Source organism: Hevea brasiliensis, chromosome 8 (assembly GCF_030052815.1).
Source record: "Hevea brasiliensis isolate MT/VB/25A 57/8 chromosome 8, ASM3005281v1, whole genome shotgun sequence".
Lineage (NCBI taxonomy): Eukaryota > Viridiplantae > Streptophyta > Magnoliopsida > Malpighiales > Euphorbiaceae > Hevea > Hevea brasiliensis.
This window is the reverse complement of record NC_079500.1, coordinates 1,626,256-1,642,559: the sequence shown is the minus strand read 5'-3', so window position 1 is coordinate 1,642,559 and position 16,304 is coordinate 1,626,256. Positions and strand designations below refer to the sequence as shown.

At 30.9% G+C, this 16,304-nt stretch overlaps 1 long non-coding RNA gene and 1 pseudogene across 1 annotated transcript; one reads left to right on the top strand and one right to left on the bottom strand.

Annotated features, from left to right (window-relative positions):
• Positions 1-584: 584 nt before the first annotated feature.
• On the bottom strand, positions 585-1,387 carry LOC110635713 (uncharacterized). Its single transcript, XR_002491200.2, has 2 exons — positions 1,160-1,387; positions 585-1,067 (listed from the first exon to the last, which is right to left on the bottom strand). It is a non-coding gene; the product is annotated as an uncharacterized LOC110635713 (long non-coding RNA).
• Positions 1,388-3,997: 2,610 nt separating this feature from the next.
• On the top strand, positions 3,998-11,209 carry LOC131168963 (beta-glucosidase 24-like; annotated as a pseudogene).
• Positions 11,210-16,304: the final 5,095 nt, after the last annotated feature.

The following is a 16,304-nucleotide window of genomic DNA, read 5'->3' as shown; positions in this document are numbered from 1 at the left end:
TATCATTGGTTTGATGCATTCAAAATTTTAAAATAATTCTGAAATATTTTTAATAAAATTAAACTTTAATTAATAAAAAAATAATTTCTATTTATTATATCAGGCACATAAAAATATAAGGCATACACATTCAATTATATAATAACATTATAAAAAAGAAAAGAAAAATATAAAAAAAATTTAAGTGATTTAATTATAAGGCTTACATTTATAAACCGTATATGAGAAAAATAGTTTCATTATGATTAAAAAAAAAAAGATATAATCACATCAAACATTCAAACCCTAACCTCAATTTATTTTTTAAATTTCTCTTAACATTACTGCAATAGGCAAAAATATAATATTTTTATTAGCCCTTCAACGAGGTCAGTGGTTGGCTCAGTACAGGCTGAAAAGACAATTGGCTTATGGCCTTCGCTTTCACCACACAACCTCAAAAAAAAAAAAATATTTCATTCGGATTCAATGCACAATTTTTCAAATTGATCAATCAATTTGAAAAATTTTTACTAATTGAATTAATGTTGTTCGATATTCTATTTTTTAATAAAAGATATAAAAAAAAAAGTAGGACTCACATATTTAGTCCAATGATAATTAAATACATGTCTCAATTTCACGAAGAACTTTTTTTTTTTTTTTCATTAATTACATATGCAGGAGATGGAAGAGTTTAACTTGAGTTTTCCATATTCAACATATATGAATCGTTGGATTTATCACTACTTTCAAAAAACATTTCAGATTGAAAGCAAAATTAAACTAGTTCAACAAACACACTTGTAGCTTCAAGGCAACAAAGAGAACACAAGAAAGGAGAGGAAGACCAAAGCACAGAATCCCTGTAGCTCTAAACTTACAAGAAAACTCCAAGAAAGCAGCCATGAATAGAACCTTCCCAAACAAAACAAATCGCGCGATTAAAAGGAACTAGCTGACCAGAAGAATTGGCCATAAGAAAGGTCCAAATACAAAACAAAAAGAGAGAGAAGCTTCCTTTCTTGGTGAGATTAGAGGTTCTTCCCAAACAATCCAGATGCAAGAAAACCTCAGGGCCTTGAAACCTTCAAAGCCAAAATATCAGAATTGATTTGCTTGACCAAGAAATTAACCACAACATCATCAGGTTGTGAAAACATTAAACTAAGTTGCTTACCCACTGATACTGTTTGCCATGCTTCCTTTTCAACATGAAAAGGAATAGGACCAGGGTTTCCACCATTAATTGCTTCTAGTGAGGCAGATTCATGCGAGCAATGTCACTGTCTGCAGGTTCAAAAATTCTATTGTTTTCTATAGGTTCCTCAGCTCGTTTGCCTTTCGATTTCTTTTTCCTTTTCCCTTCCCTATAGAGCATGGGAGAAATTTCATAGAGATCATTAGGGATTTTAGCTTCCTGCATTGTTTAAGAGCCTAGAGATTTTTATGCTCTTTCCCTGGTTATGAAAAGCGGCGATATGGGTTGGGCTTCGAGGCTTAAAAGGAACAATTGCAAGAATTGGTGGGCTGTCCTAAACTTGAAGATTAGAGTTTTCGCTAGAGTGCTTGGTACTGCTTTGGGACATCTAGATCTTCAACACTAATATGGGTAATCAAAGCCCCTGAGGGAGAAGCCAATGACGCGTCCAAGGAGATAGGTGCCAGCTGTGCAGTGTACTGCTCAAGAGGTTCTAGGTTAATGGGACTCTTAAACAAAGCCGTTTCCTGATTCAATATTGTGGCCAACGTAAGGTTCAAGCATGTCAAGCTCACGCGTGCTATCTTCTACGGCTCCAAAATCCAGCATTGAAGGAACAGGATTGGGACTTTCTCTTTTTCCAACACAACACCCTACTGCTACTACAAGAACCATGCACATCATTTGGTTGCTCCATTCCAAGTGCAGGTTGCTGTGAAGAATCAATATAGGCAGCTGTGTTAACTATTGTGTTGTCCCCCAGCATGTTGGAAACGTGAATCTTGGTATTAGCTGAACTGTCATTGACATGAGAAGAGGAATAGGCAGTAGCTGATTGAGGCTTGAAGGTGAAGGTGGTGAGAAAGGCCTCCGAACATCCATCTTCAACCACCATGATATAGAATTTGGTTTGTCCCACATCCACCGCAATAATTTTGTGAACAAAATCTAAGGAGGAGATTGCAACAAGGATGCGAGCAGTATCTAATCTCGTTCTCCTTGAAGTACAGGTGTCTAAATGAAATGAACTCACCTAATAAAGAGCTAAATCAAAGAAAAAACTCCGGATACGGCAAATTGAATGACAACCCATGGCATCGTAACCATGTGAACCGCTTTGTGGAGTTAAATATGGGTTACCAAGGTGACAAATTATTAAAGGTGAAAATTTATTAGGTGGATTCCATGCATATGTAATATTTTTCACAATTAGGTGAGATTAATTTTCTATATTATAAGAAGAGTTTACTTTTCTGTAAAATAGGAATCACTATTTTTCAGTGCTCCAGTGTATCTAATGCTACCAAGGTTGAACCAAAGAGAATCATTGACCCAACCATTCCTTTTCTTCGATAAACTTTGCCGTCTCCGCTTTGTCAGAAAAAGTAAGAAGAAAACGCCTTCTTCACAACGTAAGGTTCAAGCAGTTCCTCTTATTGTGGCCAACGAAGAGCACACGTAAGGTTCTAGGTTAGTTTGTTCAGTTTCTTCTCATTTTTACAACATTTTTTTTTTAAATTTTGATATGGCTTATTAAAATAAAATGGCATATTTTATTATTGAAAGAAACCTAATGTTACAGTGGGTAGCGTTCCAATGTGATGAAAAATTTCAAAAATAAAGCAGCATGAGTTTTCTTCTCTCTCTATTTTTTATGATGAAGGGTATCTTCAGGCAAGTTCTCAAGCACTAAAATTAAGTTCAGCATTTTCTACATTAACTTAATGCATTTAGGATAAATAATTTAGAATGCTAATCAGTATTGTCGAATATTAATCGGTAAAGAAGGAAACTCCCATTCTTTCCAATTAGACTAATTTTTATTTTGCCACTTTTTCCTATTCGCACAGCTATGTCAACATGCATTCTCCAATACAGAAAAGTGAAGTTATAGGGCAAAATGTTATTAGAATTTAAAACGGGATATTTTATCATACATTTAAGTTCATACTGAATCTCTCGACAGTAGTTTGCCTCTCAATTTGAACAATATCTCAAAATTAGAGCCTTTATCTCATTTATAAATTAAAAAAAAAAAAAGTGAAATGAAGGAGCCATGACTCCTACAAACTTTGTACAATTTTATTTTTATTCGTATATTTTTCATAAATACCTAAAGAAATATATATTTATCCTTCCGAATTTTAAAAATTTTCTTGAAACCATTGAAATCATTTTTCATTGTTAATCATCTTTATTTCTAGTGTTTTGAAATCTAAAAACTTTCATTGAAATTTTTATGTTTTTTCTTTCTAATCAATAATTGTTTGCAGCCTAAAATCTAAAAATTTTTGTTAAACCCTTTAAACATTTAGATCTTTTATTGCCACCATTATTCTTAGCTCTTCAATATCTCGACGTTTTAGTTCTGTCTGAGAAGATAATTAGATAAAGAATATGCAAACTAAGATATAGAGAGAGAATTAACCCCCAAATATATATATATATATATATATATTTAACATGGACATATTTACTGCAGCCGGTCAGATTTGAAATAATTAATATTTTCTGTTGACATTCTAATAAATCTAGATTCTCTATATGCAATTTTCTTTGAATTAATTAAATGTAAGAACGTTGCATGTTAAACATCTTTTTCCCCCTTTTTTAAGAGAAAAAGAGGGGCAATGTCCATGGAATCTTGCTTTGGCTTTAACGCCAAGAGCCGACGAGAATAGTGCAAGTGGGAGGATCATGCATGCAAATGCATCACGTTTCCGATTTCAAGCCTTGTAACGAACTCTATATAAAGAGGGCATTGCCAAGAAGTGAAAACCACACAAGCACTTGAAACCATAATATCATCTTTTGGTTATGGCTTCTAAGCACACTCTTCTGCTGTTAGGGGTGCTCATCGTCTTCCTCATAAGCTTGCTGGTTCTTACTAAGCTAGCAATGGCAGATGATTGTGATGATATCCTAGCAGATTTTAACCGTACTTATTTTCCAGATGACTTCATTTTTGGGACAGCCACTTCTGCCTACCAGGTATACAAACCTTCATTCATTGCAGCAGCATGTTCTCTCCCAACTTCTATCTGTTTCCAAATAATATAGGGAAATTCTTGTCTAGACTAGGATTATCGTGGATTCAAGACATAAATACGTAGGAATTATGCTTTAAATAAGTAGGTCCCATCATGTATCTTGTGTCTTGAATCTCTGATGGATCGGATTTAGGTAAGAAAAATTCATAATAACCTTCAATCTCATGTTTTAATTCTCTAACTAATACGATGGAGCTAGCTAAACAACTAGTGAAAAGAGTAGATTAATTCTTAGTGATTCTCCACTAATTAATACATAAGCTCCTTATGCATTCATTAGGCAAAGAATTTATTAGTCAACTTTTTTCTTACAAATAATTGTTTAACTCATTTATTGTATTATCTAATAAAATTTTTATTGCTTATGAAAAAAAAAAAAACTCATTTATGGTATTCAGATCGAAGGTGCAGCAAACATATTGGGCAAAGGACCTAGTGTCTGGGACACATTTACCCATGAGCATCCTGGTATCATTGTGTGTGTTTTTGTTTTGAGATTATATTTATATGCAAAAATGTTAATTATTTCTATGTAATCTTGCAGAGCTGATAAAGGATCACAGCACTGGAGATGTTGCAGTTGATTTCTATCATCGCTTTCGAGTATAACATAAACATTTTTAATCTTCTTTTCTTTCAAAATCCTTTTCTTTGTCAATAATAAATTAAACAAAAAAAAAAAATTCATGCTGTAGGAGGATATAAAAAACATGAAGGATATGGGTTTTAATGCTTTTAGATTCTCCATTTCATAGCCTAGTAATTACCTCTATCAAAATTTTAAACGTCTCAACATTTTTTGAACTTTGCTACATTACATAATTTTCTTCCTTTTCCTTCTTTTTATTTTTTGAATTTGAATATTTAGGTGGAAAGAGACGTGGAGGAGTAAATGAGGAAGGGATTGAATTCTACAACACTGTTATCAATGAAACAATAGCACAAGGTGATAATTGTCTCTGGTGATAATTATCTCCTTTTCTTTAATGCTATGTTTAGATAACAAAACACGAAATAAGAGATTTTGATTTAATTTTATATAAATTATTAATAAATTATGAATTTCAAATAGCAATATTTTAATTACTAAGAACTTTTAGAGTGGATTTTAAATAATATCATTTTATAAATCATTTCAAATACACATTTAAAAAAGATTTTTTCCACATTTATGAGTCTAATCTAAATTTATGACTCTAATAAATTGAATAAAACCTATAATTTTATCAAATTCAAATTTTACATTTTAAATTTCCCATCTAAATACAAGGTTAAAATATCTAAAACAGTGAATAGTAATTTAATGCCATTAATATTTAGAGAACATGTTCAAAATGGTAATTATATTGAAGGGCAATGTGCCTACTATTTTTTTTTTCCCCATTTTAGACTCTTAAAACACCAAGCATTTATTCAAAAGCTTGAACAACTGCAACTAATTAACTAATTTACATAGTCTTTTAGTTCCTCGATTTTCTTTTTATGAAGGGAAAGAATGAATTTCACCTTCTAGTCCCTTAAAAGAAGTTATAAAATTACATCTAACTTCTAATTTCTTTTGTTTCAAAATTTCAGGCTTAATTCCTTTTATTACTATTTTTCACTGGGATACTCCTCAAGCCGTAGAAGACAATTATGGTGGCTTTTTGAGCCGTAGTATTGTGTAAGTATGTAGTTTTAAATCACATCTTCGAAATATTAAAATTTCAAATTAATCTTTGTATCAATTTCAATCAATCATAAATATTCTCATCTAAGTAATAAATCATCTTACCAAATAATTACATAAACAATGTATAGGGAAGGTATTTGTGAATATGCAGATCTTCTCTTCTCTTTGAAAGATTTGGTGACCGAGTGAAATTCTAGATGACTTTCAATGAACCATGGTCACTTAGTGGATTCTCCTATGATCAAGGAGTTTTTGCTCCTAGTCGATGCTCATCTTGGGTGATATTCGGGTATCAGTTTAGATATTGCCATATACTTCTCTCAAGTGGTTTGGATATCATATTAGATTTAAAATTCAATTGTATACTTTCTTATCTTTCTTTTCTGTAACTAGCTTATATATACTTTGTACTTGTATACTGTTTATATACAAAGAGAGAAATACAGGTATCAGAGCTTCTGTTCTCATCATGAGTTCTTCCTCTTCAGCCACTTCGTCCACCTTGACTTCATCCTTCTCATCCTCTCCTTCATCTGCTCACCACACCTTCTCTATCAAGCTAACCAACAAGAATTATCTTGCTTGGAAAGCTTAGTTTTTACCTCTACTTAATTATCAAAAATTACAAGGATTTGTTGATGGCACTTTCACTGCTCCTTCTAAAACTATTGTTAGTTCCACTACCTCTGAACTTGTCCCCAATCCTGATTATGAAAGTTAGTTTCAAAAAGATCAAATGCTCCTAAGTTGGCTGCTTTCCTCCATTACTGAGGAAATTTTTCCATATATTATTGGGCTGTCATCTTCTTTGGAGGTCTGGCAAGCTCTTGCCAAAGCTTTTGGCTCAATTTCTCAAAATCGACAGCTCCAAATCCACATTGAGCTCCAGGAGCTGAAGAAAAATGATCTCTCTGTTTCTGAATATCTTCATCGTGCAAAGCAGTTAGCTGACAAACTACAAGTAGCAGGTCGACCTCTTCAACCTGCAGAATTCAATGCTATCATTTATCGAAATATAGGAGTTGACTATCATCCTATAATCACTGCCTTAAATCTTCGGACTGAACTTGTTTCGTTTTATGAACTGTATGGGCAGCTTGTAGCCCTTGAAATCTTAATCAAAAGTGCACATGAACCTCCTACTGTCAACGCTGTTATTCGATCTTCACTAAATCCGCCTCTCTTGCCAACACCTGCACGTCCTGCTTCTTCTTTCATCAATAATAATTTCAGGCCTTGTGCTCCATGTCAGATTTGTGGTCTTAAAAATCACACCGCTAATAAGTGTCGCAGGCGATTCAATCCTTCATTTAATAGTGGTTTTCGTACATCTTCTCCATAAGTAAATTATCATTCTGTTCATTCACATCAGCAACCTACTCCAGCACCAGTCACTTGGTTTCCTGACGCTGCAGCCAATTTCCACATTACACCTGATATGTCTACTCTTAGTGTTGCACATGAGTACGAGGGTGATGATCAAGTCCATGTTAGTAATGGACATGGTGTTCCTATTTCCCACAATAGGTCGCATTTATTTGGTTCGTCAAGTCAAGTTTAATGAGTCTATGTTTCCTTTTAGGCTTCCTGTCATGTCGCCCATGCCCTTTACATCCAACTCGTCTGCAAATACGCCATGGCTTGTATTGATTGGACATTCAACACCTCACTTGGCAACTAGAGCAAATTCAGGTCAGTTACTAAATCAATCTCCTCCTTTATCTCCTATTTTGAATTCAACATCATCTCCATCACGTATTTCTCCTCCCCAAAATCAGCAAATTTTCACTCCTAATCAACAACCTATGTCATCAGATCTCCCAACCCCTGCCTCACCAAACCACTCTGTTTCGAATTCTAATACTAGTCAAGTTGTGACTGCGTCTACTTATCCATCCCTCAATCTGTCCATTGACTTATCTCGTTATCCTCTTACCTCCTCTCACTCTAATCCTGCTACAAAATCTGATATGCACACACATGCTATGACATTACGGCCTAAAATTATGCAGAAGCGTGTTGTCAATCTTATTACTAAGGACACTGATTATCTAAAGTTTGAACCAAAGACTTATAGCCAGGCCAGTTCTTATTCTGAATGGAGAGATGCTATGTCCCAAGAGATTAATTCTTTAATGCAGAATCAAACATGGGAGTTAGTACCTTGACCACCAAATAAAAATATAGTTGGGAACAAGTGGATTTACAGAATCAAAAGAAAACCTGATGGTTCAGTAGATAGGTATAAGGCTCGTTTGGTAGCCAAGGGGTACTCTCAACAGGATGGATTAGATTACGATGAGACATTTAGTCCAGTAGTGAAGATGTCAACGATTCGCACAGTGCTCTCTTTAGCAATGGCACATGGTTGGCAATCCGACAACTCGACATATCTAATGCCTTTCTCCATGGCTATTTGGATCATGAAATTTTTATGGACCAACCAAAAGGATTTGTTGATCCTGCTTCTCCCTCCTATGTTTGTAAGCTACGAAAATCATTATATGGGCTAAAACAGGCACCACGAGCCTAGTTTTGTCATTTGTCCAGCTTCTTACTTCAGTTAGGATTTATTGCATCTAAGGCTGATTCCAGTCTCTTTATCTATCGCAATGGTGGTGTCTCTTTATTCATCCTTATAAACGTTGATGACATCTTGGTTACTTGTTCGACAATTCTTATTCTGATGGTTCATGTCTAAGATCAAGGAGGCTTTTCCGATTAGAGATATTGGAGCATTGCATTATTTCCTCGGCTTAGAGGTGCATCACACTTCTGTTGGCTTATTGCTCAATCAACAGAAATATATTGTGGATCTTCTTTCTCAAGGATCAATGCTGAATTGCAAGCCCTGTCAAACTCCTATGGCCACCACTCCCCCACTTACTAAATACAATGGAGTCTCTTTTGATGATGGTGTTCTCTATCGGCAAATAGTTGGTGGATTACAATATGTGACCTTAACCCGACCAGATATCTCTTTTGCAGTCAATAAATTGTGTCAATTTATGCATAATCCAACAGATGATCATTGGAAAGCCATTAAGAGATTGCTGCGTTATCTTCAGCACACTAAATCATATGGCCTATTCTTTGCTAAAGGCTTACCTTTGGACTTGCAATGTTTTTCGGATAGTGACTGGGGTAGTGATATAGATGATCGTCGGTCCACCAATGGGTATGCTCTCTACCTCGGTCGCAACTTAATTTCTTGGATGTCCAAGAAGCAGCCTACAATAGCTCACTTCTCTACGGAAAGCGAATATAAAGCTTTAGCCAATGCCATTGTTGAAGTTATGTGGGTTCAGTCTCTTTGTGAACTTGGTTATCCTCTTCCATAGCCTGTTGTCCTGTGGTGTGACAATGTTACAATGTTGGAGCTATTTATCTCAGTGCCAACCCGGTATTCCATGCTCACACCAAACACATCGAATTAGACTATCACTTTGTGCGAGAGCAGGTAGCCAATGGTACAATCCAAGTTCGATTTCTTTCTTCTGAAGATTAGGTAGCAGATATCTTAACCAAGCCTTTAGGCCAACGTTTGTTTGACAAGCACCATGACAAGCTTCGGCTCTAAGTTTTACCGCCATTAGCTTGAGGGGGTATTCTGCATCGCTTGGATATTGCTATATACTTCTCTCAAGTGGTTTAGATATCATATCAGATTTAAAATTCAATTGTATACTTTATTATCTTTCTTGTCTGTAACTAGCTTATATATACTTCGTACTTGTATACTGTTTATATACAAAGAGAGAAATACAGTTCACAATTCAAGCCAAAACCTCTACAGGTGAATCATCAATGTCGTGCTGGAAACTCATCCACTGAACCTTACATAGTTGCTCATCATCTGCTTCTTGCTCATGCTGCAGTTGTACAAGTATATAGAGAACATTACAAGGTATGTAGACTATATATATATATAATTAATTACATTGTTTCTTTCACAAGTAGAAGTGCACATAGATTTGAGCTTATTATTATATTGATTGTGTAGGCAACTCAAAATGGCAAGAATGGGATCACACTTTTTACCTTCTGGTTTGAACCTCTCTCCAATAGAATAGAAGATATAGAGGCATCCAAAATAGCCCTTGATTTCATGTTTGGATTGTGAGTCTTGCTTCCAAAATAAGCTAGTGATTAAGCCTTTATATGTACATAAGTCTTTGATTAATAAATAAACACAATTTATTTCATATTTTATAGGTGGATGGATCCTTTAACCAATGGCCGATATCCAAGGATTGTTCAAGATTTAGTTGGAGATAGATTGCTCAAGTTTACTGACAAAGAAACTCAATTGCTTCAAGGATCATATGATTTTATTGGGTTACACTATTACACTTTATATTATGCAAAACCAAATGCTCTAATTGATCCAGATCATATTAGATATAAAAATGATAGTCATGTCACTGAAAGTCGTAAGCTACATATATATAAAGAAGTCCAAAAAACATGTTATTTGTCGATAAGTTTTTCTTTTTAAAAAAGTTTAATTGATATCATGTTTTCTTTTTTACTTTATAGCTTATGATTATGATGGTAATCTCATTGGTCCACAGGTTAGTATACAAGAAAAAATGAAATGATAAAAATTTTGTAAAAGAGAATTAGACATTTATGGACATATCACTAACATAGAAATCAAAATTTGCGGGCTTACTCATCTTGGTTTTACATTTTCCTAAAAGGTATTCGACATCTTTTGAACTACACCAAAGATACATATAATGATCCAGTAATTTACATTACTGAGAATGGTAAGCATCAATGCCTTTTTCATTTAAGAATGCTAGCTAGTCAATTACAATTATATATATTTTGGTCTTATTTTTTGAGTTTTTTTATATGTTAATTTAGGGGTTGACAATCTCAATAATGAAACCCATTCCATTGAGGAAGCACTTCAAGATGAATTTAGGATAAACTATTATCAAAAGCATATGTGGAATGCATTGGGATCTCTCAAGTGAGTCTAAACTCGAAGATACTAATATAGAGGTTTCTGATAATCCTTAATTAATTCTCCTAATGATTGTTGGTTTTGGCAGGGATTACCATGTTAATATCAAAGGTTACTTTGCATGGTCATATTTGGACAACTTCGAATGGAATATTGGTTATACTTCAAGATTTGGTTTATTCTATGTAGACTATAAAAATAACCTGACAAGAATCCCTAAAAATTCAGCTTATTGGTTCACGGAATTCCTGAATCCACTGATTACACAAAACAAGGTCTACCAGATTATTTCAAGGAATTCAAGGAAGGTTGGCAAATTCTACATAATCTAGCTTGTGTTGTGCCTCGTAAAGGTGCCATATCAATCTGGCCTTTGTCTCTTGCAATTAAATAATATAACTAGGCTATTGCTCAGCTCCAGTGACCTAGCTTGTGGTGTAATGAACTTTAGAATAAATATGAATAAAACCAAAGAATAAGGAATATGGAAACATTAAAACAAAACGTGTTCCTCAAATTGATATTTATTTTCCTTAAAGAATAAGGAATACAGAAACATTAAAGCGTGGATCCTTGTTTTCTATTTTTCAATTGCTCATTATTAACGTGTTCCTCTACCTCCCTCACATGATTCTAGTAATACTCATTAGTCAATGCCTGCCTACTTTCCTCCATGGCTTCACATGTCTGGCTGTCCTCATCATATCTCCCTCTAACATGAAACAATTCTTCCCATATTATGGCGAAATTTTACTTTGATTTTTTTTAGCCTAATTATTTAATTTTCACAAGTTCAACACATTTTCCCCTTCATTTATCAAAAAATATTTGAAAAAAAAAGTTTAGAAAATAAGAACAGTTTTTTATTTTCAAAAAATGAAAAAACTAAAAACCAATAGTAAATTTGAACGTACTTTTAATAATTCAATTTGAAATCATATTAAACATTTACATTTACATTTAGTACATATTTGGCATTGTAATTCAGAGTTAAAATTATTCGTCAAAAAAAAAATAGATGATATTTAAAAAATAATTTTAAAAAATTATTTTGTTACTTTAATATTTTAATAATCAAAATTTATTAAATTTAATTTTAAATTATTTTTTAATACTCTCTAATTTATATGATTTATTCTTTTTTTCAACAGTAACTCTCGCCCTAATGCTAATCAGATTCCCAAAAATCTTAATAGATAAATGTACGCCTTAGCATGTAACGATAGATATCATGAATTAGCTCTTGATATCTTTTACGACTTTCAATAAAAAATATAAATAAATAAAAGAAAGTTAAAGAACCAGATAATTAATGTTTATGTGGTTGATGCAAAAATAAAAATATTTATTTCTCTATCCTTTGTTTTTTTTTTTCTTCTCATCTCTTTTTTTCTATATTTTTACTATATTTTCTTTAACTTTTTCTCTCCCTTAATTTTAATTTTTATTTTTTTTTTGATTTTATAGCGACAATAATTGGATCTACCGATAGAAAATAACATAAATTAAAAATTTGTATTCAATTTTAATAATCAATGGATGAAAATGGATTATTGTATTAATACACATCAGCAGTACTTTACTAATAATATTGAATATAAGCGATTGAATATACTTTTCTAATAATAATATAATGTTGAATGCAATGATCAGAATTATGAATCTTATACTATTATTCTTTTTTAATTTTAATAAATTACTTTTATAGGAATCGTATACTATATTATTTAACATATATTCTCATATACCACTATAATAAATATTAAAATTAGTATTAAAAATTTTACAAAATTATTAATTTTGATGCCTATAAAATTAATATATAACAACAATATAAACGATTGCTGTTAATAGTATATAAAAAAGGTATTATTGCATGTGTTGTTATTATTGAAAATTTTTGCAGCAATAATTATTAATGTCAATAATAATTTTTGTACATTAATTATAATTTTATTATAAAATATATACGGCATTAATTTTATAGCAACAATTCATATATTACTACCGTAAACTTATGATAATAAATTTTATACTTTTCTAACATTTTTTGTAATGTGCTCACACATATAATATTTATAATTTTACATTTAATCCCTCTTATGCTTAGCTCCACCAATGTGCAACCGATTGGGCAACTTTCACTCTTGATGAGATTTTATTCGTTTGATAATTATTAATGTTTAATTTATAGAAAAAAAGTATTAATGTTTAATGTTTAAAACAAATTAAGAGTAGTTTGATCGGTCTTTTTTTATCTTTAAGATGTAGTGAGTAGAAAGATTTCGAATTCAAGTCTATCTATCTACCTATTTTAAGATTATTTACATTTTTACTGAGAAACAGAGACAGCCACCTCCTATTTAGTCTATCAATTATTGTGCCTCCATTGAATAAAAAATAATGTTTAATGCTTGAAATATTGTGTTCTCTTATTAGTTTTTTCAGTTAAATTATTTTATCAAATTTTTTTAGTTAACATTTTAAATTTAGATTTGAGTGTCTTGAATTAGATCTATTGATGTTCGGTTAGTTTCTTAGACTTATTATCTCTTTTTTTTTTTTCCTATTTTTTCGTTAATAAAACTGATTCTAACTTATCAAAGAAAAAAAAAAAAAAAACTTTTTTTTTTTCTTTTTCTTTTGTCTGCTCACACCCCACCACAGAAAGAGCAAAGTGATCAATAATTGCAGTGGAGAGTCTTCATACTTCAAATTTGGAGAAAAAGGGAAGTGTGAATAGAAACTTTGCAAGTGAAGTTAAAAAATGAAATTTAGGGTAGAGATGTGATAAAATAAGAAAACAAGAATCTTGAAAGATAAGAAGGAAAAAGAACTCGATAATAATACTTCGATGATAAATTATGTACAGAAAAAAAGAATTAATTAATGACAACTGACAAGATAATTTTACATGCAAGTTTTTTGTTTTAATTAATAAAAATTATAAGAAAAATATAATATAACCTTTTCATAAGATAAAAAATGGATAATTTTTTTAGTAGGTAAAAAAATTTATTAAAATAATGTCAGATATTTCACGAAGAAAGAACTAAAAAATAGGGTTCAAGAACTGGAAAAAAAAAATAAATACAGACAATAAAGATCTTCTATTTAGAGATGAATTGAGCATAATAAAATATTCTTTCGAGTAATAATTAGTCCTTTCAGAATACTTTCTTTTCGAGAATTTGTTATCTTTATAGTCCACAGAAAAAATTAAATCATCAAATATCAATGAAGAAATAGACCGCATTAACAGAGTCTATTATAGAAAATTATTATCTGTACTTATAAGATTTAAAGTTTCAAATAAAAAGAAATCAAGAATTCATGCATAAATAGCTCATTAAAATACCATAAAAAAATTCTGTTCGTTAAGTAAAAAAAACAGAACCCCAGTAATGGGGAAATATAATCCCAATATTAGGAAGAAAACCTCATATTTATTTTTAACGGACATAAACCTGAGTAGATAAACCAAATAGGTTTCAAATGGATACAAATGTTAAAATTTATTAAAAGAAATTTTGGATTTGCTATGTTTTGTTTTGATTTTGTGATTTTAGGTCATTTTATTATTTTCTCAACTTGTATGACTAGAACCTTTACTTTGGTGTTTTGCTTGGACTTTTTTCTGTTTTGTATTTTGCTCTAGGCTCTTTCACTTGACATGCTTTATAGTAGAAAAGGTGTAATGGGGACGTTTGATGGCCAGGTATTGTCGGATGCTACATACTAAGTTTTTCCTGAATTTCATTAATAATAAAAATTGCGCTTATCAAAAAAATTACTATTCTAACAATTCATCGTCAAATCTTCTTTCAATTATATTTTTCAGGTTTTTTCACTTAATATGCTGCTATCTAGATTAGGTGTAATGAGGTGACCTATCGGTTTAGTTTAGTCGATGAGGTTAATACTAAGTTTTTCTTTATTTTATAATTAATTAAATTTTTTACTTTTTAAAAAAAAAAGACTGACGTAATAAAAGATAGAGTGAAATATGTTTTATAATTTTTTTGATTGTTCAAAAAAATTTTAATGTAATATTATAATTAATATACAAAAAAAATTTAAATGTAATATTATAATATCATTTTCAAGTTTAAAAATGTAGAAAAATAGGCTTCCTGACTGATAAACAAGATAAGATTTTAATTGACTTTTCATATCAATTTTTTCTGGCTTACTCAATTGCATATATTCGTTATGAAATTAAAATAGAATATCCAAATCAAATGCTCGGTTAATAAAATCAGTTACTTTAAATTAAAATAATAATTATTATATTTTATATATTTTTTAAAATCAATTTCATAAAAAAAAATTATAAAATTAAATAGTGAAATAGATTATTATCGAATGGAGTATGCTTTCCATCAAATAGCTAAATTAAATGTTCCACTAACATAATCAGATATTTTAAATAAAAATAGTTCATATTATATTTTATATAAATAATTTATTTTAAAATTTTTTTATATAAAATTATAGTAATATAAAAATTAAAAAAAAAAATTAGTGTCATCTTCATGTGATTCACGAGTCGCTGATGTAAAGTGCGTCAATGAAGATGATATGGCAGAGAAAGAGAAGTATATATTACTTTTTGAACAGTGCACAGCTAAATCAGATTTTAGTTCGATGAGATGACATCTAGAGGTGGCACATTTTTGTTTGATGAATCAATCAATTCCATTGATTTAAAGCTAGTGATTTATAATTATTTCAATTTATATAAAATTTAAAATTATTAAAATAGATTGATCCCTAAAATTTAGAATTAGTCGATGATCTTTATGATTTGATTTGAAATTAATTCATTTAATTTTGCTTAATTAATTTGTATTTTAATTAAAAAATAAAATTAATGAAAATTATTTTTTTAAAAAAAATATTTTAATTTAAAATGATCCACAACTTATATAAAAATCTTTTTGTATAATGCTAACTAAAATTTAATTATGAATTAGCTACTAATTTTAATAGGAGCTAGTGAATTGTAAACAAAAAAAAAAAAAAACATTTTATCTTAGGAATTAGCTGTTTGATGTAGCTTCAGTACTTGCCTGTTAGTTGTAGCTGGTTTTGGGTTCTCTTTTCCATCTTTGGTCCATTCTGGTTCTGTGTATCTGAATTTCTTTCTTTGTGCTTTTGTTCTAGTTATTTTGATGTTTTGGTAGTTTCTTCTGAGGAGTTTTTTTCATCACCATTACAAGTTAGTTATCTAGGATGGGTGCAATTGGGTTCGATCTGTTCATCAAGTATTCTTTTTTTGGTGCTTTCCCCCCTTTTTCTCATTAATAAATTTATTTGCTTATATAAAAAAAAGTTTTTGGGTTAGGGATCTTAAATTTCAGATCGGAATTAATTAATATTTTTAGTTAACATTTTAATAAAACTAGGGTTGATTCTCTAAATGTA